This window comes from Coffea eugenioides, chromosome 8, assembly GCF_003713205.1.
Source record: "Coffea eugenioides isolate CCC68of chromosome 8, Ceug_1.0, whole genome shotgun sequence".
Lineage (NCBI taxonomy): Eukaryota > Viridiplantae > Streptophyta > Magnoliopsida > Gentianales > Rubiaceae > Coffea > Coffea eugenioides.
In genome coordinates, this window is record NC_040042.1 from 9,460,019 (window position 1) to 9,484,628 (window position 24,610).

The 24,610-nt window shown below is 37.8% G+C and overlaps 1 pseudogene; it reads right to left on the reverse strand.

Moving 5' to 3' along the window:
• Nucleotides 1-22,900, reverse strand: part of LOC113780182 — a 42,012-nt pseudogene extending 19,112 nt beyond the window's left edge.
• Nucleotides 22,901-24,610: the final 1,710 nt, after the last annotated feature.

Consider the following 24,610-nt stretch of genomic DNA (forward strand, 5'->3'; position numbering starts at 1 on the left):
TTTGTAAGATTAGAAAAATGTCGATAGACCTTGCATTGGTGTTTTAATTTTATTGAGGAGGTAAAATAAACGAGACCAGAGGATCATTCGCATATGTCCCTCCACAGTATAAAAAAAGTCATTTTAGTGAAATATTGAATAAGTTATGATGAATTGGTGGATAGAGTATACACCTACATGCAACTAAATCAGAATGTTTTCAAATTGAATCTATGATTTAGAAATGTTGTTGGCCAAAATATATTTGTTGTAGTGCAATCGGGTGCGAAGATGACATTGACACGCTATATCATATGAAATCGATGTCACACGGCGTGTGAGATATATGTGGAAGTAGAGCCACAAACCTATCATATCCATAGTGAACATGATGCCAGACAAACATCTTTAGTCCAATTTGATTTTGAAAAGAAGTCAAATAACATGCTTCGTACTCCTTTAAGTGAAAGTACAAAAATGATAGTACAGTCGGAGTATAAACGAATGTGGAATGATAAGCCAAGTCGTAAGGAAGGACGCATGAATCGAAACGACAAGAATGATAGAAGTAAATGCATGTTCGTAATAGTAGTTCTCTTGATAAATTACCTCAAATGGAAATTTTCAATTCGATAATCCTATTGAGCATATAGGAGAATGAAGGCATTCATGTTGATTAAGACATGGAACCGGAACCCGTCGGCGATTATTCGAATGATAGTAGTCACGATGAGCAGGATCAAATCGATGAAAAATCTGACAATCCATGGGTGCAATCAGGTGCCGGTCCATCGACCTCATATCATATACCAGCCCATCTAAATGACCCTGAAGGTGTGGAAGCCTTACTGAATTTTGATCCGTTTAAGAAGGTAGCTTCGGAGGAGTACAATGTGTGGGATGAGCGGACAAAAGAGTTTAAATTGGGAATGATCTTTGAAATTTGAAACAAAGAACGACATGCAGCGAGCCGTCAAACTTTTGTCGATCAAGCATAACATGGAGTACAAAGTGTGGGAAAGTAAATCGACTACCTAGTATGTTCGTTGCAAGTCCCATAGTGCCTCCCTTCCATATAATTGGCAGCTAAGAGATACTCTGAGGTGCACACATAATATGTGGAAGATTGTAACATTTGTGAAGGAGCACATGTGTACACGAGTTTCGTATTCTAATGACCACCGACAGCTGAGTTCAAAACTCATAACAGAGTACATAATACACCACATCGAGAATGGTCCACTGTATGCCATCAAAGAAACACAAACGACCATTAAACGTGCTTTTGGTACGGATGTTTCGTACAAAAATGCATGGGATGCTAAGTGACGTGTGATTGATATTATGTATGGTGATTGGTCAACTTCAATAGCCGCACTGCCTACATACATGCAGGAACTAATGAAAGCCAATCTTGGAACATTTGTCGAGTAGGAGCACTATCTGTAAAGCAGTGTTGGATGCATAATCTTTCATTACATGTTTTGGGCATTTGGGCCGGTAATCAAGTCATTTCGACACCTTAAACCAGTTATTTGTATTGACGGCACATTTATAGAGAGCACATACAAAGCAAAATTATTAGTTACTGTTAGCTTTGATGCCTCCAATCGGCAGTGGCCAATTGCATCGCACTTGTAGACGAGGAGACAAATCGGAGTTGGGCATGATTCATGTCATATTTCGACGTCATGTGTGTCGTGAGGTGGAAACTATATGTGTCATTTCGGATAGGCACAAGCCATAACACAGGCTATGAATACTTTGTCGAAGTGAAAGGAACCGATGGCCGTGCACCGATACTGTTTAGTACACATGCAGACCAACTTTACGCAGAAATTTCGGAGTGAATATACACTAATACATAGTATTAATACACCAAATATGAGTTTAATCATTGATCAAATGTCATTGTCTAGATTGAAGGATCTTATATGGGTTACTGAAGCAGCAAATCAAGACAAAAAATACGAGACATTTATGGAACAAATATTGCTGTTAAATGAAGAGCCATATAAATGGTTGAATGGCTATTCTGTCAAACTAGAACAGTGGGCATTATACAAGGATGGGGGATATCAGTGGGGCCACACATCGATGAACGTAACCGAGTGTTTCAACAATGTATTACGTAATATTCGGTTATTACCAATAACAACATGAGTGTAGTTCACTTTTAACCAAACTTTTGAACTCTTTACATTGAAGCAGAAATTGGCTTTTCAACATGATATATGTTTTTTCTAAAGAAATATGGAAGCCATTCTTGAAAAATGAACTAAAGGCAATGACGGATTAGGTACAATTATATGATCACAGATGTAAATTTTATCACATTATCACTGGTCGACGCAATAATAGAAAGGGTGGCAATACGCAGATTGTCAAGTTTGGGAATGACACATGTACGTGTGGCAAGTGGGTTGAATTCAGATTCTCATGTTCGCATGTATTTGCAGCTTGTTATAGGTCGGGTACAAATTTATACCATCTGATAGGTCATGTGCTCCATTTTCAGCCTGGCAATCTTCGCTTGAAGAATAGTTTCAATCTCTGTCGGACTCGACTTATTGGATTCCTTCGGAGTTACGACTTAATTACGATATAGGAAGAATTAAATAAAAGAGACTCGACCCTAAGGTTATAGCTATAATGCATAACCAAATGGATCGTCGATATCCCAATACCCCTCGTCATTATAGTCACTATTCACAGACAAGCTACTCTTCAACACATGACAAGCTAGCATCGCCATATGTTACGAATTTTGCTAACTCATTTAGTCTTGTTACAATGTCATCATCATTATTATTCTGCTTGAAATATAATAAAACTAAAAAATATATCTAAAAAGAAACATTAATCCAACAAGAATAAGAAAAGATTAAATACAAAATAAATAATAGAGATTTATTTAACTATTTAATGTTTTTGTGTAGTTGTTATTGTAGAAAAGACCATAAAGTTTGACAATAAAAAGATTACAGAAAAGATACACATAAATAAAAATCCCAATATCTTGTTTTGATTTTTTTTTCTTCTTCTTCTTCTTTGTGTGCTTCTTTTTTAAGTACCCTATTTTGGCTAAACATGTCATTAGAATCTAAATATATCATTTAGCCCCAAATAAGAATGATAATGTGCATAACAGTAGATTGGAATGAATATGCTCAGACAAAATTTGTTAAAGGAGATTGTTATCAGTTTTTTTTAGTAAAACTTTTTTTTTTACTCTCCCATCCCTCCCTGCACCCTTTCCACTCATAACTACCAGGCAAAAAATTTGAATTTGGAACCTCGTAGTGGTGAATATTTTAAGAACCATCCCCTCACCACTAGTAATCAAACTAGTCAACAACTCAATATTTATGGAAACAATTAAAATGGCAAATTTGACTACTTTATAAGTTAACTTGGGAGGAGCCAAACTTACATTAAAATGAATCTTAGTATTATAGAATGAAAATTGTCTTGATTAGATTTAGTCTTTGGGACGAATTAAAACCAAATTCAGAATTTTCAACACATATTAAATTATTCAAATAAGTCAACTATTAGATACTTAACTGAAACTATTAAAAAGGACAAATATGTTTTATATTTAAAATTAGAGTGGGAAAACAGACATTAAATTGAACCTCAGTGGGAAAGTAAATATTACCATAATGTGATTTAGCTTGGATGGACTATTCATAACTTAATTTCTAAGGTGAGGAACTCAATAAACACTTGTACAAGTTGAAAGACCAAATAAAATCATTGGTAAAAATTGAGGGACAATTGGGAGTCATTTACCCAAAAAGTTTACTCGAGATAAAAATGGTGTTTGAAAGCATTTCCTACAAATAGTAATGTCCATTTTTCCTTGTGAAAACCTCGAGCTTATAAAAACCTGTAAATGAATAAAGGTCATCGCCTTTGTATGTGCTCCTATCTCACTTTAGGCTTTAATGTTGAAACATCCAAAGATTCGATTTTCCTTGGGACTCTATATCGCATACTTTGAACTCTTCCTAAAATTCATTCACCAGGATTGTTCCATTTTTTTTCATAACATTCTTGATAAGTTGGTTTTGGAATAGGGCAATACTTCATTTAAATCGGTTTTTTAAAATTATCTTCCATGGCACATGATTCAAAGACTAAGCTCCATGCATGATCTTCCACCTCATGTATGTATAACATGTTTCTCGAGTTTGTAACCATGCATGTCCACCAATTATTCTGAAAACATTTCTTTGATTAATCGATAAGTATTCTTGGTGGTCATTGACTGGCTACCTAAAATGAATACAAACAATGTTTTCATGTTAATGTAGAAGATATGTTTTTTTCATTTCCTAGTAACAGAAAAACAGCTTTTGCTTATAACTATGTTGCAATTTTTCATTTTCTAATGGGTCCATCAAGTTATAAATCTCTAATAACTTGATTAACATTGATTTAACTTTCTTGAACTGTGATTTTTCAGGTCACACGTGATGGCCGCATTTGTGGGAATTCTCGAAGATACTTTGAATTCCATGATCCAGAAGGAGCTTGGATTGCTTTGTGGCGTCGCAACTGACATGCAAAAGCTTTCACGCTTGCTCTCTTCCATCAAGGCAGTACTTGAAGATGCTGAGCAGAAGCAATTCACAAACAAGCGAATACAACAGTGGCTTCAGGAGCTCAATGTTGTTGCCTGTGAAATCGACGATGTATTGGATGATTACGCAGCTGAAGCCTCAAGAGTCAAGTACAAAAATTCTGGTTGTTTTAGTTTGATGTGTTACCTTGTTGCAGGAAACTTAATGTTTCGTCACAGGATTGGGACAAGGATGAAGGAGATCCTTGCAAAATTTAATGAAATTGCTGATGAGCGAATAAAGCTTGGTTTGAGTGATCAGAAGCGTGGGAGCAACCACTTTCAGGTTGATTCTACTGGAACACGTGAGACTGGATCCGTGGTAAAGGAACCGGATCTAGTCCTTGGAAGGGACGAGGAGAAAGACGAGATTGTGAAAGTATTGGTGAATCAAGTCAGAGATAATCAAAATGTATCAGTGCTCCCTATAGTGGGTGTTGGAGGCCTTGGAAAGACAACACTTGCCCAATTGGTCTTCAACGATCAGTGCATAACCGAGCATTTTAAGCTAAAACTCTGGGTTTGGGTTTCAGAGGATTTCAATGTGAAGAGCATTATAAAAGCCTTAATTGAGTCTAATCAAGGGACTTCTACTGGAGACTTACCCTTGAATGCTCTCCAGATAAAACTTCAAAGTTTATTAGAAGGGAAAAGATACTTGATTGTACTGGATGATGTCTGGAATGAGAATCGACAGGAATGGGAGGATTTGAAATCTGTTCTAGCATGTGGATCAAGTGGTAGTTCAATTATTGTGACAACTCGCAAGCAAAAAGTTGCGGAAATAATGCGCACATTAAAGACACATTGTCTATCGAGTTTGTCAGACGACCAGTGTTGGTCACTGTTCAGGCAATGGGCATTTGATTGTCAGGAGAAGCAAGAAAAACTTGAAGCTATCGGAAAAGAGATTGTAAAAAAGTGTGGCGGTGTTCCACTAGCTGCAAAGGCTCTTGGAGGCTTTCTACGATTTAAGTCGGAAGCGGAATGGAACTCTGTGAAATGCAGTGAGCTTTGGAACTTACCTGAAGATGAAACACATGTCTTGCCTGCATTGGGATTGAGCTACCTTAATCTTCCGGTAGAGTTGAGACGTTGCTTTGCATATTGTGCTGTATTTTCCAAGGGCTATGAAATTGAAAAAGAAGAGGTAACACATTTGTGGATGGCAAATGGGTTGATTACTTCTAATGGAACGATGGAAGTGGAAGATGTTGGTGATACTGTGCTGACTGAACTACATAATAGATCACTGTTCCAAGCTGTGGAGAAACATGTGTTTGCCCGTCGCAGTGTCCCTGCTTTTAAGATGCATGACCTTGTCCATGATCTGGCTCAATCCGTAATGGAGGCTAAACACGGTGGAACAGAGTCAAACAGAACCATGATGTTAACAGTGGCTTTTCCTATTACAATCACAGGCACTGACCAGTTTTCTTCTTTCTTGTTAAATTGTCGTTCCCTGAGGGCACTCATTGTAAGGTCACCGTGGTGGACAGCAAATAAGTTTACAGAGTTGCCACCTGCAGTAAGCAAATTGAAACATTTAAGGCATGTAAATCTTTCAAGAACTGGCATTGTTGAACTACCCAATTCAATTTGTGACTTGTGGAATTTGCAAATTTTAAACCTAAATGACTGTATCAATCTTCGGAGCCTGCCCAAAGGCATGAGATTCCTCAGAAATCTTCGACATCTTTGTCTACAGGGGTGTGAGAGTTTGACTCACATGCCGAGTGGAATTGAGAAGTTGACTTGCCTGCGGACGTTGAGTATGGTCGTCCTGAGTGGCAAAAAAGGCTTCCGACTAAGTGAGTTGCGAGACTTAAATATGCTTAGAGGAGAGCTAACAATTGGGTACCTTGAGAGGATTGAAGACAAAAAGGATGCAGAAGAAGTTTGCTTAATTAAAAAACAGAGTCTCCGCGAGTTGAATTTGCATTGGGATTTCGAAAGAACGCTTCAACGGTACAATGATGAGGAAGTGCTCGAAGCCTTGAAACCCTGCCCCAACCTTCAATTGCTGAGGATACATGGCTTCAAAGGTTCATCATTATTTCCATCTTGGATTTCAACTGTAACAGAAGTTTTGGTGTGGAACAGTGCCACGGAGTACATAGTTGGGCCCCAGGAGAGTACTGCAGGGGTGAAAAAGCTGACGTTACAGATCATGCCCAACCTAAAAGGAATGTTAGGAAGAGAAGTCCAAGGTACTCCAAGGGTATTCTCTAGACTTGAATCCCTGTCCTTTAGTGATTGCCCAACGTTGACATTGCCATTGCCACGTATGCCGTCCCTAAAGGAGTTACGCATCTTGGAGTGCCCGAACATGGCATGGGCTTCAATCTCCAATCTCACTAGTCTTAACTCCCTTAGAATTGAGTGGATTGAAGGATTGAGTTGCTTTCCAGAAGAGATGCTACAAAATCTTAGTCTTCTTGAATCCCTAGTTATTTGGGGGATAACGGATCTGCAAGCCTTACCTAGAAGCTTGGCTAGCCTCACGGCTTTAAAGATGTTGGCCATCGTGGAATGTCCCGAGCTGGAGTCTCTGCCAGAAGAAGGATTGCGAGGCCTTGCTTCTTTGCAGGAACTCCATCTCGACAATTGCCATAATTTGGTGAGTCTCTCAATGGGGACTAAAGCCGTCAAATCCCTGACTCATCTACGCATCTCCGGGTCAAACGCGACAGCTCTGCCAGAGGAAGTCAAATATTTCCCCGCACTACAAGAACTGGAGCTGAATGAATTGGACAATCTAACTTCATTGCCAGACTGGTTTGGAGACCACCTCACTTCTCTTCAACACCTGACACTACAGTTTTGTCCGAAGCTTGAAACACTTCCATCCAGCATTCAAATGATGACGACACTCCAAAGCTTGACAATAAATTACTGCGAGCTACTGGGACCACGGTGTCAAAGGGGAAGAGAGGAATGGCACAAAATTAAGCACATCCCATTCTTGGATTTGAAAATTGCGTAATACAATTATATATGAGTGGGTCCGCATATTCATGTATATTACGTGAGAAACTATTTGTGTGTACAGTCCTATAAGTGTAGGGAAGACCAACAGGCCTGTTGATATGAATTTTTAGTCATTTGCTAGAGCTTGAATTAACTGAAGAAGATATTGGGATTTGACTACGGTTCTAGTTTGAAAATGTAAGATTAATTATGGAAGTAAATAAATATAAGGAATTGTAGGTAAGATTAAATAGGGAAAACATATGAATGCATAGGAGAATAATAATTATTAATATATATATATATTATAAATTAGATGAATTTTAGATGTGTTAATGGGTACCCTTGACCCAAAGAAATAACCATCAAAATTTTTTCCCTAAAAAACATAACAAAAATAATGAAATGATCTGTGATTGAAAATCCGAAGTAACTTTTGAATGAGAACAAACATATTATGACTAATCTGGAACCAAAAACATAGCAGATATTATGACTTAAATGAAGAAGATATTAGTATTTCATTAAAAAATTTAATTTTCTCATATTGCAATCACTTTATTCCATCCACATCTTACTTGCAACTCGAATAGCTAAACTCTGGTTGGATGAAGTTCATAATTATATCAAGAATGCTAATTATATCTTGTAATTTCATGTGCACATGACTATTTATCATTTTAGCAGTTTACTATTGGATTTTTTTCTTGTATAGTTTTATTCACAAATAATTATCTAAGAAAACATAATTTCAAATTTTGTAACCTATCTATTGATAGCTGTTAACAAATTTGTGGTATGGCCAAATGAAATTCGCCCCTCTGTCCCAGGAAGTTCATGCATTGAGTGGTCTATGTAAAAATTTTACTCAAAAATAAGCCCTAACCCCAGGTCATTTAAGTCTCAATGACTTCAGAAAAAAAAAAGGTCTCGATTTTATGTGCCACTCTGATGGCCAATGGATAGGATCCACATTCTTAATTTAAATAAAATAAATGTTTCACAATTTAAAATTTTTCATTTTATAATTATGTTTGTCAAAGTATACATTGATGCGTTTATTCATGTGCATAAATTTAAAGACTTTTTTTCCCTATTATATTATTTTTCAAAGACTTATTTTTGAAGTGTATGTCTTCAATATATCTAATAGATGATAACAATAATCACAAATTGAAGTTTTACAATGCAACCAAAATATTCTGAGTGCAATTAGTTAATTTGCATCAAATCATTGCAATTTTCAGCACTGGCACCTTCCTCTTCTTAATGAAACTATAAACCGCAATCAAAATATTGCATTCTTATGGATGCAAACAGTTGGGACCATGGGAAAAGCACTACTGCTGCTGCCACATTTGAAAACTCACGTCAGATCCATAGAAACGCACCACTTAAAGTTCAAGATGAGATTCGCAATTTTATGAACTGAATGTCAATGCAAAAGCATATATAGTTACAAAATTTCTCCACTGCCGCTCAAAGTGAACAAAATGAGAGTTACAGAAAATTGCTTTAGAAATTTTGAACCTTTTCAATTACTGATCTACTCTTGTATTTTAGATTAGTTCTAAAGACAAGCCAAGGAAATTCCAAATTGTATACTCGATGCAATAGGATGTGTTCAAAAGCACACAACTGCACGCTACATGATAGACTCATTTTAGTCTTCCAGTCAGATACATATGTGAATCGCTAGCAAAAACAAAGTCAGGATCCACACAGAGAGACACTTGTGCTAGCAAAGAGAGATTTTTTACCATGATATATCCTGAACCTGTTTGACTGTCTCAGACCATGGCAGAAACTTAAAGAACTATGAAGCATGACCAGCTTCTTTAATGACAAGTCAGATGAGTATCATCATTTCAATACCTGACAATTGATGAAGACATGTAAGCCGATGGTGCTACCCGACAACGGAGCCTCAAGCTATCAGCATCAAAGATTCCAATTGCACCATCCAAAAATCCCGTGTAGACCGACAGGCCATTACAAGAGTATGTTGCACTTGAAATGGGGGCAGAAAGTGCATCTCGTGGGTACCACTGCAATAGAATAAACAGTTAAAATCATGACAACAAAGAGGTACTCAACGCAAACACTTCGAAAGACCTCTGAAGAGGAAGGGATAACATTACTGGAAGACCACTCTATTGAGTCTTATACCATACCAGGGAACAAATTTATCCAAATTTTTGCTGCATGGAAAAGTTTTCATATTTACCATGTAACGATCTACAGCACGAATCCCAATATTTGGGGAAAAAGAAGATGAGAAGATGCTATACAAGCAGACATGGGAATGGAAATTTGAAGGCCACTAAATGCCATTCACTGAGTTAATCTAGAAAAACAAAATGGCAGATAAAGTTATTGTCTCTCTTCCCTCTTTCAACCTTCTTCTGGTCCTTGGTAGAAACATAACCAATTAGGGAAAGAAGGAGAAAATCACATCCATAGTTAACCCAAACACATAATGTATTATGCTTGAATCCTTGCAAAATTGATTTTCATAATGCCCTTTTATCCTTCCAGTATTTGATTGGCTATGCACCACAGAATGTAGGGAATTAAGATTGCATCAGTGGGAAGAGAGTCATATCAGAGGACAATCTAGAGTTTCAAGCCAGACTGAAACCGAAGAACTAAATCTCTCTGATTCTCAACACATATAGCAAGTATACGATTTAAATTTTGATTGAAAAATGTACTAATTAAACCAACTAATAAATTCCCTTAGAATAAAGCAGATACTCACCGAATTCAAACACTCAAGTTGAGTGTCATAAACAACAATCTGACTTTCATGACTGACCAGCAGATGACATTGATCATTGTGGAACTGAACTTTAGTTTCTCCAATTAGGGGTGATGTATGACCTGGTGGTGCTTGTATAGCTTTCATTTTCTTCTTCTCCCAACCATCAATGTTCCAGATACATAGCTGCAAACAATATGGCGCACCAATCATGAGCAGTTAGCTCCTTAACATTTTGTCAGATGATTAAGGAGATAATTTCAAACTAGACTTGGAAAAAAAGAAAAAGCACTTGCCTGTGCATTAGCTCCAGATGATACCAATACATTCAAGTTCTGGGAGAAAGCAAGCCCAGTGATTTGCTTATGGTGCCCCTTAAGCTTGGTTTTAACCTATAATTCAAAACAAGGGTGAAAAGGAAAAACAGCTGATAGTTCCATCTCAAGCAGGGGGAAAAGAAGACATACAAGCCAATAGTGAAGCGGCCATCACATACAAAAAAGACCGTAATCAACAGATCTGTAGGCTTCTTAATTCCAAAAGCTAAGTATACACTAACAAAATAGAAAGCAACCTTCTTCTTAGTCCTTTTTACCAGTCAATCTAGGGAAAAATAGATTTAAAGAAAGATCATATGCACAAATGTCACAACATCTTCCCTTTAAATGAATACAGAGGCATGTAATGCACAAGAAGAAATTAGGGTATATCACGCAATACAGATGCAAGAAAACAGGAAAACTACTATGGAAATGTGCAGGAAGGACCCAAATAAACATTGGTTGGAGTTTTCACAACAACAAAAAAAAAGACTAAGTTTTCCATACTCATTTAATATCAATGGTATCAATGGTAGAGATTGTGACAGAGGTTATGGGAAAGATTGTGGCAGATATTATGGGAAAGATTATGGCAGATTATATGGCAGAGGTTATGGAAAAGAATATGGCAGATTATGACAGACATTATGGCTAAAATCTGTATATATTTCTTACCTAGAATAGAAAATCAGTTACCATAGCTGTATATTAGGTCAATCAAGTATATATAGGGGTTTACCAAAAATAGATTGTACAGGAATTCTTATTTAATAGAAAGGACCAGGAAGAGGAACCGGATCTGATTCCAGTCAATTTACTCAAATTTTGTCATGGTATCACAGCCTACCTTTTGAATCTATAAGATATTTTGAGTATTTTTTTTTCTATAGCTTTTTGCGTTGATTTCTAATCAACATTCTGGTTTTGATATTTCTTAGTTTATCAATCTGTGATTTCGGATTTGCATTTGAGTTTTGTTAAGAATGGCTGCTGAGAATTCTTTTGGAAGACAATCTGCAGAGACTTTGGGTATCAGACTTACAGGGAAGAATTATGCAACATGGGAATTTCAGTTCAGAATGTTTCTGAAAGGGAAGGAGCTTTGGGGTCACATTGATGGGTCTTCTACTGCTTCTGGAACTGAGAAAGAAATAAGTCAATGGGAATCAAATGATTCACGAATTATTTCATGGATTTTAGCATCCATTGAACCTCATATGGTGAACAGCTTACGTTTATTTAATACTGCACAGGAGATATGGAATTTTCTGAAACGCATATATCATCAACACAACACTGCAAGACGATTTCAGCTTGAACTTGATATCAGTAAGTTCAGTCAAGGTAATCTCTCTATTGAGCAATATTATTCTGCATTTCTAAATCTGTGGGGTGAATATTCTGATATCATCTACTTTGAGATACCTAAGGAGGCCTTAGCAAGCTTTTAAAAAGTTCATCACGTTAGCATGCGTGATCAGTTTTTGATGAAACTGAGGCCAGAATTTGAGACTGCTCGGGGTGGATTGCTGAATCGAAATCCAGTTCCTTCTTTGGATGTGTGTGTTGGTGAATTGTTACGGGAAGAACAAAGATTGGCTACACAGTCAATTCTAAGTGCAGCTGGTGGGACATCAGAGGTTGTCAATGTTGCTTATGCTGCACAAGGAAGGAATAGAGGAAAGGGACAAATGCAGTGCTACAGCTGCAAGGAGTTTGGCCATATTGCTCGCAATTGTGGTAAGAAATTCTGCAGTTACTGTAAGCAAAGTGGACATATTCTCAAGGAATGTCCTACACGTCCGGAAAACAGGCGAGCCCAAGCTTTTCAAGCTACTGTTCCAGATGCTCCTGTTATTGGTCCTACATCTACCACCAGCCAGACTGTTCTGACCCCAGAAATGGTCCAGCAGATGATTCTTACTGCATTTTCTGCCCTTGGACTTCAAGGTCAAGGTAAGCCAGCTTCATCTACTTGGCTTATCGACTCAGGAGCGACCAATCATATGACTGGTTCATCTGATTTTTTACAAAATTTGCGGCCATATACTGGTTGCCAAAATATTCAGATTGCTAATGGTAGTAATCTTCCAATTACAGCTATTGGTGATATTGGACATTCTTTTCGCCATGTATTTGTTGCTCCTAAGTTGTCTACTAATTTAATCTCTGTTGGACAGCTAGTGGAGAATCATTGTGATGTACATTTCTCTCGTGGTGGTTGTCTTGTGCAGGACCAGATGTCGGGGAAGGTAATCGCGAAGGGGCCTAGAGTGGGAAGATTATTTCCATTGCAATTTACTGTTCCTAGAACTTTATCTTTAGCCTCTATGATTGTTGACAATAAGGCTGAAATTTGGCATAGACGATTGGGTCATCCAAATAATGTCATTTTATTTGATTTAATAAAGCATGGTTTTCTTGGTGCTAAAGATCAAGGTTTTGCTCATGCATCATCTCTTGATTGTTCTGTGTGTAAATTGGGGAAGAGTAAGATGTTACCTTTTCCTACTTCTGTTGGTTGTGCTAGTGCATGCTTTGAGATAATACATAGTGATGTTTGGGGTATTACTCCTGTCATTTCACATGCGCAGTATAAATACTTTGTGACATTCATTGATGACTATAGTCGGTTCACATGGATATATTTCCTGCGCACTAAAGCTGAGGTGTTTACTGTTTTTCAAACCTTTGTGGCTTACATTGAGACATAGTTTTCCACTTGTATTAAGATCTTACGGTCTGATAATGGTGGGGAATATGTGTCACATGACTTCCAAGCCTACTTGCAACGCAAAGGGATTGTATCTCAGAGATCATGTCCTTATACCCCTCAACAAAATGGGGTGGCTGAACGTAAAAACCGTCATTTGTTGGATATGGTTCGAACATTACTCTTACAATCTTCTGTACCCCCTAGATTTTGGGTTGAAGCTTTGTCAACTGCTGTGTATTTGATTAATCGATTGCCTTCTCAACAATTGGGTTTTGATTCTCCTTATTATCGTCTTTTTGGTGTACATCCTAATTATCACATGCTACACACATTTGGTTGTGTTTGTTTTGTTCACCTACCACCTCATGAGCGCCACAAGCTTGCAGCTCAGTCAGTTCGGTGTGCCTTTATGGGATATAGCACCACTCAAAAAGGATTCTTATGTTATGATGCTGTTGCTAATCGTTTGCGTGTCTCTCGACATGTCATTTTCTTTGAGCATGAGTACTATTTTTCGCAGCACACTTTTCCTTCCAACAATGTTGTTCTTCCTAGCTTTGATGATATCTCTCCACCAATTCAACGATTTAGACCTGGCATTGTCTATCAACGTCGACGACCTCCATCAGTAGAAATCCTTCCCGATCCTGCTCCACTGCCTACCACTTCTGATGATTCTGTGACTCTGCGACGATCTTCCCGTATCAGCAAACCTCCTGATAGGTATGGTTTCTCTACCGCTTTAGTTGACACTGCAGTACATTCCTCTTATTCTCAAGCAACTAAACATGCATGTTGGGTAAAAGCTATGGACGAAGAACTTCAAGCTCTTTTGGAGAATCATACTTGGGACATCGTACCTTGTCCTACTGGTGTAAAACCCATTGGCTGTAAATGGGTCTATTCCATTAAACTACGGTCCGATGGAACGCTTGATAGACATAAAGCGAGATTGGTGGCCCTTGGTAATCGACAGGAATATGGAATCAATTATGAGGAGACATTTGCTCCTGTAGCAAAGATGACTACGGTACGACTTGTTCTTGCCATTGCTGCTTCTAAGGGATAGTCACTGCGACAGATGGACGTTAAGAATGCCTTTTTACATGGAGATCTGAAAGAAGACATTTATATGACTCCACCACCAGGGTTATTCTCCACACCTTCAGGTGATGTTTGTAAGTTGAAACGATCACTCTATGGTTTGAAACAAGCTCCACGTACTTGGTTTGATAAATTTCGTTCCACACTTCTTGGTTTCTCCTTTGTCCAAAGCCAGTATGATTCCTCTTTGTTTCTTTGCAAGACATCTAAAGGCATTGTCATACTTCTTGTATATGTTGATGATATTGTTATTACCGGGACTGATTATGCATTGATTTCTCAACTTCAAGACCATCTTCAACGTTGTTTCCATATGAAGGACCTGGGTTCTTTACAGTATTTTTTAGGTCTTGAGGTATATTTTAGTTCCACCGGTATTTTCTTAACCCAGCACAAATACATTCGGGAGTTAATTGCTTTGGCTGGTCTTCAAGATGGTCGATTCGTTGATACCCCTTTGGAAGTGAATGTTAAGTATCGTCATGATGAAGGTGATCTTATCTCTGATCCGTCTTTATATCGACAGCTGGTGGGTAGTCTAAACTACCTGACTATTACTCGCCCTGATATCTCTTTTGCTGTTCAACAAGTTAGTCAGTTTATGCAAGCACCTCGGCACCTTCATTTGGCAGCTGTTTGCCGCATTGTTCGCTATTTGAAAGGCACTTCTTCTCGTGGTCTTTTCTTTCCAGCAAACTCTCCTATTCGCCTGATTGCATATAGTGATGCTGATTGGGCTGGTTGTTCTGATACTAGACGTTCAGTTACTGGTTGGTGCATGTTCCTTGGTACTTCTCTCGTTTCCTGGAAAAGCAAGAAGCAAGACAGGGTGTCTAAGTCTTCTACGGAGTCTGAGTATCGTGCTATGTCTTCTGCATGCTCTGAAATTGTTTGGCTCCGTGGATTGTTAGGTGAGCTCGGGTTTCCTCAAAAAGGGTCTACACCGCTTCATGCCGACAACACTAGTGCAATTCAAATTGCGGCTAATCCAGTATTTCACGAGCGTACCAAACACATTGAAGTGGATTGTCACTCTATTCGTGAATCATATGATGCTCAGGTCATCTCTCTTCCGCATATCCCCACTGATCTCCAGATTGCGGATGTGTTTACTAAAGCTCTCTCCAAAAATAGTCATCACTTTCTTGTTGACAAATTGATGCTTGTTGATCAGCCAGCATCAATTTGAGGGGGGATATCAATGGTATCAATGGCAGAGATTGTGCCAGAGGTTATGGGAAAGATTGTGGCAGATATTATGGGAAAGATTATGGCAGATTATATGACAGAGGTTATGGGAAAGATTATGGCAGATTATGACAGACATTATGGCTAAAATCTGTATATATTTCTTACCTAGAATAGAAAATCAGTTACCATAGCTGTATATTAGGTCAATCAATCAAGTATATATAGGGGTTTACCAAAAATAGATTGTACATGAATTCTTATTTAATAGAAAGGACCAGGAAGAGGAACCGGATCTGATTCCAGTCAATTTACTCAAATTTTGTCATTTAATAAATCAGGCTCTTGCCCCTACTCCAGAATCTGACTATCACCAAACAGAATATAAGTTTTTTTCCTTCCTAATTTCCTATTTAGTCTTAAATTTGAGGACCTTTAGAAATTATAGGTGATTTGGGCCTCCAAATGATGCCACATTCAAGATAACAAAGCACGAAATCCTCCTGTAAGGCTCAAACTGGTATAGTATAATCCACAATTGACCTATTGTGGAAGGTTTAGGGACTCAAAGGGGCTGCCTCAACAACAAAAGATATACTCTGAGGTAGACAAAGAAAATTAGTCAAGTGATTGCAACAAAAATCATGCATAAAAACTTTCATTTTCAAAACATCCTGCGGCAGCATCATTATCTTTATCTAAAAGCCATTGAAGTGCTAAACAAACAATTTCTTTAAATAAGCAACATGATCAACACTTTGAAATAAGATAATATTCACAGATCCAAAGGGATGACAAGAAAATCTACCTCATCAACTCTGACATTGTATATTTGTATAGTGGAATCTTCCATTCCTATGGCAATAATATTGTTGTCCTGAGGATGGAATGCCAAGTAGGTAGCTGCTGGAGGTGGAGACATGAAAGTAGTCATGACCTGACCAAAATTCAAGGGATTGGACTTGTCATCTTAAACCATCAGCAGAGGTCGTGCAAAGGTCAGACAACGCAAACAATGGACACAATCAAAACACAACCCGAGCATAAAAAATGACAGATAAGCAAAAGAGGACTTTGACCCATAAACATAATGGCATTAGGTGCAGAGGGTAACAACAGACCTTAAACGTCGTCATATTGAACAAAGAGACCTGCCACCAGATGCAGACACGACGTAAGAGTCATTCTTTGATAAAGCAATGCATGCGGGTGACTCTTCTGCTCGTTTGGCTTCACTTAGATCATTAGACATGAGAGCCCTGCTACTTTGGCTGCCACATCTGAGGAATGATGGATGCAGTAGACTGATATGCGCAGAACATACAACACGGAAGAAAAAAAATACAAAAAATGGGACACATCAGATAAGGTTAAACTGAAGGAAAAAAGAACAGAAATGGAAACAACATGCTGAAAATCCAACCGTTCCAGAAAGATTCCATTCACTGCACTGTCATTTCCAGAGCCTATGAAGAGCATTAGAGCCCAACGCCAAAAGCGCAAGACCAGAATTTGTTTAAAGCAAACGCAAAATCCGTAATTCCCATATTTCTTGCTAAATAAAAGTACCAAGGGTATCCGTTGATAAAGAACTTTCAAAGCATTACACACAGCAAGAAATTCTATAAAATATAGGATAATCGCATTTAACACTGAGACTTACACACTATTACTGATATCCCCTCAACTTCTGATTGCAGCACTTTAATACCTCATTCAACTTTTTAGAACATCATGACATCACACCAACACCAGGCACAATAAATACATTTTCATCAGGAGACCTGAATGCATATACATCAATAACCTTAACTCAGCGTCTCTCTCTCTCTCTCTCTCCACTTTTCTCATCCTTATGCCTTTGGAATAAGTTTAAGGTTTTAGAAAGGAGATAATCTGTGATTGAGAGGTTTGGTCATTCTGGTGGCTTGAATGCATCTAGCGAAATGGCCAACTGGCTATAGGGTAACTGGTTGGGAAGCGCTAAATTGTTGCCGGGACATGTTACATAAAACAGGAAGTGGGATATGCTATGCTGTTCACTGGCTGGGTTAAGTTGACTTGTGCAATCAAATTCTGTCCTACAATGAATGCTTTCCCAAGAAAACGAAAATTATTTCAATAAAAGTGAGGATCCCACCCATGTACCATGCATATACCTTGCTAGTAGCCAGAGGGTCAGGCAACCTTAGCGTCTTGAGTTGATTTGCCTCAACTATATCAGAAAACTTCCAGCATTTAATTCTATCAGCATTATCTGAAATCATTGGTTTGACATCAGCTATAGCCTATTGTGCTTCCCTCCATGGTAGGCTGTAAATGAGTCAGATCAATGAGTGAGCCAAACAGAGCACAGCAACAACATTGAAGATGGATGTACAGACAGAAATCATCAATTAAAAGACAAGTTTTTAAAGACAATAAAATGGGAAAAACAGAATACAAGATTTCCAATGGATAACGACTGTTGAATTCTGTCGGTTCGTTCAAGGATTGGAGCAACAGGGGCAGCAACATGACCAATAGGGCCCAAAGAACCAGCAATTGTAGGCTGCAGGGAACAATGCAAAGACATAAATCATGTGATGCCCTTCTGCAAAAAAAGAAAACGAATAAAAAGAGAAGTGGAGCTACTTTAACATTGACTTGTTCAGAGAAAGCCCTGGATCCCTCGAATGTTCTGCTCTCCAGCATCCTCAACAAGTATTGTCCATCTGTATTCACCAATATTTTGATTCCATTTTCGCTTGTTGTAACAGCAAGCAATGATCCTTCTTTGTTGAATCTCAGTCTAGGACTTGCCTGCAACGACTTATCATTGATTTTAAATTTGCCAAGTTGCAGTAAAAGGCTTATCAACAAAATATGGTTGTTTTCAAAAGAGATACTAACAGGCAATCTCCCATCAGCATTGGTGAAAGCAATCATGTTGTTATTATCCATGTCCCAAAACTTAATCTGAAACTCATCACCAGCAGCTAAGAAACGATTCCTTGTTGTATCAAATTGCACCACACTCAAAGACTGTTTCCTAAAACCAGAGTATGTCCTCTTGACAGCTCCTTCACTCTCATTCCATTCAACAAGGTGGGATTCACCTTCTTTGCTCGTCCCACAAGAGAATAATCTGAAGCAATAACAGATTGATGAAGCAACTGGATAAATCAAAAAAGGAAAATAAAAAAGTCATAGAGAACAGAAACCGCCAATGCTTTCCAAGGGAAAAGTATGCAAAAGAAAAGAACACAGAGTGCTAATTTTCACCATGCTAGATTTTGGCTTCAGAAGAACATCTCGAGGGTTACATGAATGTTTAAGCAGAAATAACTTGCATCTTAATTGTCTTTGATGCCATTGCCAAAGAATTATACCACCATATGAATTTACAAGAATTGGAAAGAACCTATTTCCTTATTATTAGAAAGTTCAACAAATTAGGCATCTCAAAATACACAGCTGTTCCAGAAGTTTTAGAAGAATATTTAAGAACTTGTTTTGTTAATAATGGTAAGGACCTGATAATGTTCAAATGTTATCAGACTTGATGACAGTGCATCCTGTGCCAAAAGCACATAGGGTGACAGCATAGTCTACAGAGACAGTAGCAATAACTAAAACTATCATAAAAGCAATTGTAATTGAAAGAAGCAGAAAACGTGTTATACTTTCAACCCCAAAAAGAAAAAATAGCGTAAGATGAAGTCACATCTATTGGTAAGAAATATACACCAAGTGTAAGTATATTATGAGCATCAAATTGGAATCGATTAAACAGCATAGAGCTTCTGAAATTGCCTGGTTCCATCAGCACTATATGCCATTGTTGTGCACCAAAGTCCGGAAGCATCATAATCAACCCTAGACCCCAAGCAATTATAAAGCCATGCTTTTATCTTTCCATCAATAGCTGTAGAGAAAATAAACTGCAAACAAACACTGATTTATTATGATGATGTCACGTCGAAGGACTCAAATAATCAAGATATGATTCTTTTTCACAGCCACACTTCAAGATGACCCAGAAATTAATTCAGATGTCAGAAACACCTCCTTGTAAAAGAATAAAACAGTCAGCATATCACCCTTAAGGTCTTACCTGGATATTCTCTTTATAATGAGGGCAGACAGAATATACACGAGCTTCATGGCCTTCGAATATAAACAGCCTGCGGCCAGCAACTGCATCCCGAACCTGTCATAGATAGATCCATGAAAATAGATAAAATAAAACCACACTAAGATGTTCATGGAAGATTAGTACCTCGATCATCATGTCATCCCCACAAGTCACTACACAGTTGCTTGTTAGGATGAGCAAAAGCAACGTCATTTACACCGCCGATATGAGCATCAATCTAGAAAATCCAAGCAGTAATCAGCAATCAGACATTTGTACGATTACCACTCACAAACAGACACAGCAAACAGTTTAAAACCAACATACCTCCAAGTGCTGTCTCAATTCGCCTGCTGGATTGTAGGTATATATCTGAACAATATGCTTGGAAAAAGCAACACCTAGTAAACCAAATGACAACAGAATTTGATATGTGTTTTAAATAAACCTAATGAATTTTGACAAGGTCAAGTAGAAAAATTGAGAAATACCAAGTATAGATCCATCTGGGCCCCAAATGCATCGGTTCACAGATACGGTAGCATCTTTCACCAGAGTTGTCTAGAGTCATTTAAGGTTTTTGTAATGTTACGAGACAAATTTGGAAAATTAATAGACAATAACTAGTTTAAGATTTAAGCACCTTAGTCAAGGAGCGACAGGTTAAAGTATCATAAATACAGACCTGTAACTGCCTTGAACAGGCCGAGATATCCCAAACTTTGAAAGTTTTATTAGCCAACCTCTCTCGGGAACCAACTTCCCATATGCTAATGTCACCAACATTTGTTCCAACTACCAGGTAGAGTAGCCAGCAAAATACTTAAAGCTCAGAATGATGAGAGGCTATCATAAACAATCTTAATTAATATATGACATTTGGTTAATTCAGAAATGTAGCAGGTAACTTCACATGATTAAGCTCAATGCAAGTAAAAGAAGGTCTCTGAAGAATCAACCTAGAAGAACAGTCTATTGCTGAGGATGGAAGTCCAAACTCATAACATTAGATCCTTGGCTCAGGTTACGTGCAACAGTTTTAGGAAGGTCATCTGGCGAGTAAATATTAGGAGAATGAGTAGAACCAGAAAAGGAAACCTAGAAAAATATTTGTATCAGCATGTATGGTCACTAGAAAAACTGCACCCATCAAGGAATCAAATAAACAGATCATAATCATGCAAAACATGCCAAAACTTCTTCATTTATACAAACCTCATCAGATTGGCCAACACGAAGCCGTTTCATTAAATGCTCTGAATCAGCAGTTTGATAGTCCATTGCTGAAGCACCAGGTGGAGTCCTCGGATGTTTCAGAACGGTGGCTAAAAACATGGCATGAGGTAATCATAGTCTATTAACCCAAAACATCATCCAGTACCAGCAGTTATAATTTGAAAACTGACCTGCACCAGGTGCCTGAACAATAGCTGGAGGACCTGCTACAACAGCAGCATGCGGTACAGAATGGTTAGCACTAGATATCCACCCCGCAATGGCACTTGGAGAAGGTGAAACAACTCGTTGGAATCGCTGCAGGAAGACAGTTTGGAATAGTGACAAGGTAAACAAAAGGCATAGCCAATTTTGGATATAAAGAAGATCATTAACTTACACCATGGGCTCCCAGAGGCAGAAAAGTCCCAGGTTTAGGTACAGGTCCAGCAAGGAGACTATTAGAAGGTGGGGGAGCACAAGCTCCATTACTAGACGAACAAGTATGATCAGTGAAAAGACCGGGGGTTCTTACGAAGTTGATGCTGCCAATTAAGACTGCAGAAAGAAACAAAGTTCAGTGAAAATATCCTACTAAGGAAAGCAGGAACCATGAGAAAAACAAATACTGTCTACTTCCCTAAAACCTTAAATCAGTAATTTAACATTCAAAGTTAACATTTACAACAATGCCACTTAATATACAAGACAGGGACACATGAAGATGTATCCTACATATTCACATCTAATTATAATCAGATAGTGATACATAGATAGCAGCGTAACCTCTGATTAATCAGTGTGCGCAATCTTGAAGCTTTGAATGCTGGAAATGTGAGCTTATCACGGAACAATGGATTTGCTTCTATGAGCTTTTTCAGTTCAACCAGCATAACGTTTCGTGCAGACTTAGTGTCCCCATATTTGGAAAGCTGCTCATTCTGTCTAGAACAATGCCACAAGATAATTCAAAAGGCACAAAGAAACTGAAAGTATTGTATGGCTCAAATGCTGAATCTGATTACCTAAAATTCTCAAGAGTTAATAACTGGGTAGTCTCCTTGAAGAGATCTTCAATGAAAGAGGCAAACCCCTTAAGATCCTTGACAAGAATATCAACAGCTTTTGCTCTGTCATTCCTGCATAGTAAGGTAAGGAATAATCATAACTTCTCAGATTTTATCATAACTCAGCAACTCCCTGCTCTTTGACATAAAATCTTACTTATCAAGAGCTTTAAGATACTTTTGCTTTCGTAATTCAAAGAAAATCTTCATTGAATAGCGGTTATTCTCAACCTTTGTGAACCCACTCAGGTATCATTCAACTTCTTTCCATTCTCCTGCTTGAACTTGATCTTCAAAATATTTCATATTGAAGAAGAATCCAGACTCTTGTTCCAACCTGAATAATATTACATGCTACTCTACCATAAACTCAGAAGCAAGCATGCCAAGAGTCTTCATATTTAAACTAATAGAGTCATTTAATAAATTCCTTCAATTAACATGTATTGTACAAACTCTTCATGTTAATTAAATCCAACTTCAGAAAATGGCAAATCTTTATTTTTCTTTTCTTTCTAGGAAGAGTGACAGTTTGTACATAGTCTTTTCACACTTTCACCGTTCCCCAAATCATATAGAAGAATAACATTCAGTTGTAATTCAGTCTCACAAACCTCCCTCCCAAGCACATTGACAACAAAAAAGAAAAAATAAAATGCTTTATTCTATTTCATCAGCTCGTTCATTTCCAACAACAGTAGAAACAGGAATCAAGAAATGAATGACTTCGTCTTACAATAAATGAACAAAACTTACTTGTGGACTGTCTCCTTGAACTTCTCCTCATCCAAGAACTGTAGTATTAAGAAAACCAGTTCTCGACTCAAGGATGGCATGGTAATGTTGCCCGGTACCCCTATCCACTCCAGCGCAAATATCTGATAGTAAAGGAAAAAATGCAGATTGAAATAACACAAATAGCTCTTCAAGCCTCCACCTTTTTTTCAATCAAGCTCAACCTCATTCATCTCAACAATAGAATTGCTTGATTACCCAATAACATTCGCACCAAGAAGGACAACATCAAACTCATATCACCACAGAAAGAATAGATATTTCGAACCACCATTACTCCCAGCTTAATCAAATTGTCACATTTTTAACAACTACATAGACATATATCCATTGGTAATTATAAATAAAAAAGAAATGCAGAATCTACTATCACTGCAATACCATCATCTTCTCCTAACCATCAGTTATCGTTACAAAAAGAAAAAAAAACCTCCTTTTTGCTCATCTTCAACCTTCTAACACCAACACATTAATAATGCAAATCATACAGGCTACAGCCTACAGCAAAGATTACAACTTTCTGCAGAAACCCCTTAAAAGCCCCCCAAAACTGAATTTCTCAGCACAAAAACAAGAACCAACAAACCAAAAATTTTCGTTACCTACAAATATCTACAAATCACACTTGGAGAACAGAAAAATAAGCCATTTTCTGGATCCGGGTCGATGCGAAATTGAAGCAAAATTGCTGAAAATGCATATTTATAAAGTTAAAAGAAGCAGCTTACTTGAAAGATATGACCCCAAATGGTAGGGGAAGAGAAGGTAGGTATTTTCTTTCTTTCAAAAAGAAAGCCTCTGCAAAGCAACACCAGCAGCACCAGTCTAGTCCCACCGGCCACCACTAGAGCAGTGTACTTTCCTTTGCCTTCCTTTTTGTGCTTTCTTTCAACTTCTCTGTATATTCCGTACGTTGAAATTTCTATTTTCTATATCTGAAACTCTCCATTTATAGGCTGGGGAAGGGGGCTCATGTGTTTATTAATTATATAGTGTCTGAAATTCTCAATGACTGAAGAAATGATAGGAAAGTGAGCCCGGGAACTCAATTAGGATACCTTTATGGTAGGAACGCGTTGACCGTGCCTATGGTAGGAAGGCCTCCAGAGGTCGACACGTGTTGCAGGTGGATGGATTGCAAACGGAGATGTTAAATTGTTGGAGAACGCGTGAAGAGCAAATCTCAAATTTTGGTCTTTGGCCAGAAGCAAAAAAAGCACAAGTTCGGACTTCCGTTTTCCAAATCAGTAGGTTGGGGCAGGGAAGGGTAATTACACGTCAGAACCACTGGCATTTATGCATTTGCAGTTGTACCTGTTAGGAACGGAAAAATATTGGAAATGCCTTGGACAAAGAAATATGCGTAAAGAAGGTACTTAAGTTTTAACAAATAATAAATGTAAATGTCACACGTGTCAGGGATAATAACTTGAAAGAAGGAAAAGTGGAGCAGAGGTAAACGTAGTAGTTCAACAGCAACGCGAAACACAAAGATATTGAAGCCTTCAATATATTTATATACACATATAAATTTAGTACCCAAGTGTTCAGCTTAAGCATCCGGTAAAATGGTCTCATAACTATCGTTACGGTAAACAAAATAGTTTTAGACATGATGTAATTGGTTATAAAAATTTTAGCGATCATTTGATAACCCGTTAGACCTATCCACTTGAATAGGATTATAGGTAAAAATAAGGGATTAAATTTCTCATCTAAAATAGTAAGTTAACGTAATAAATTAGTAAGTT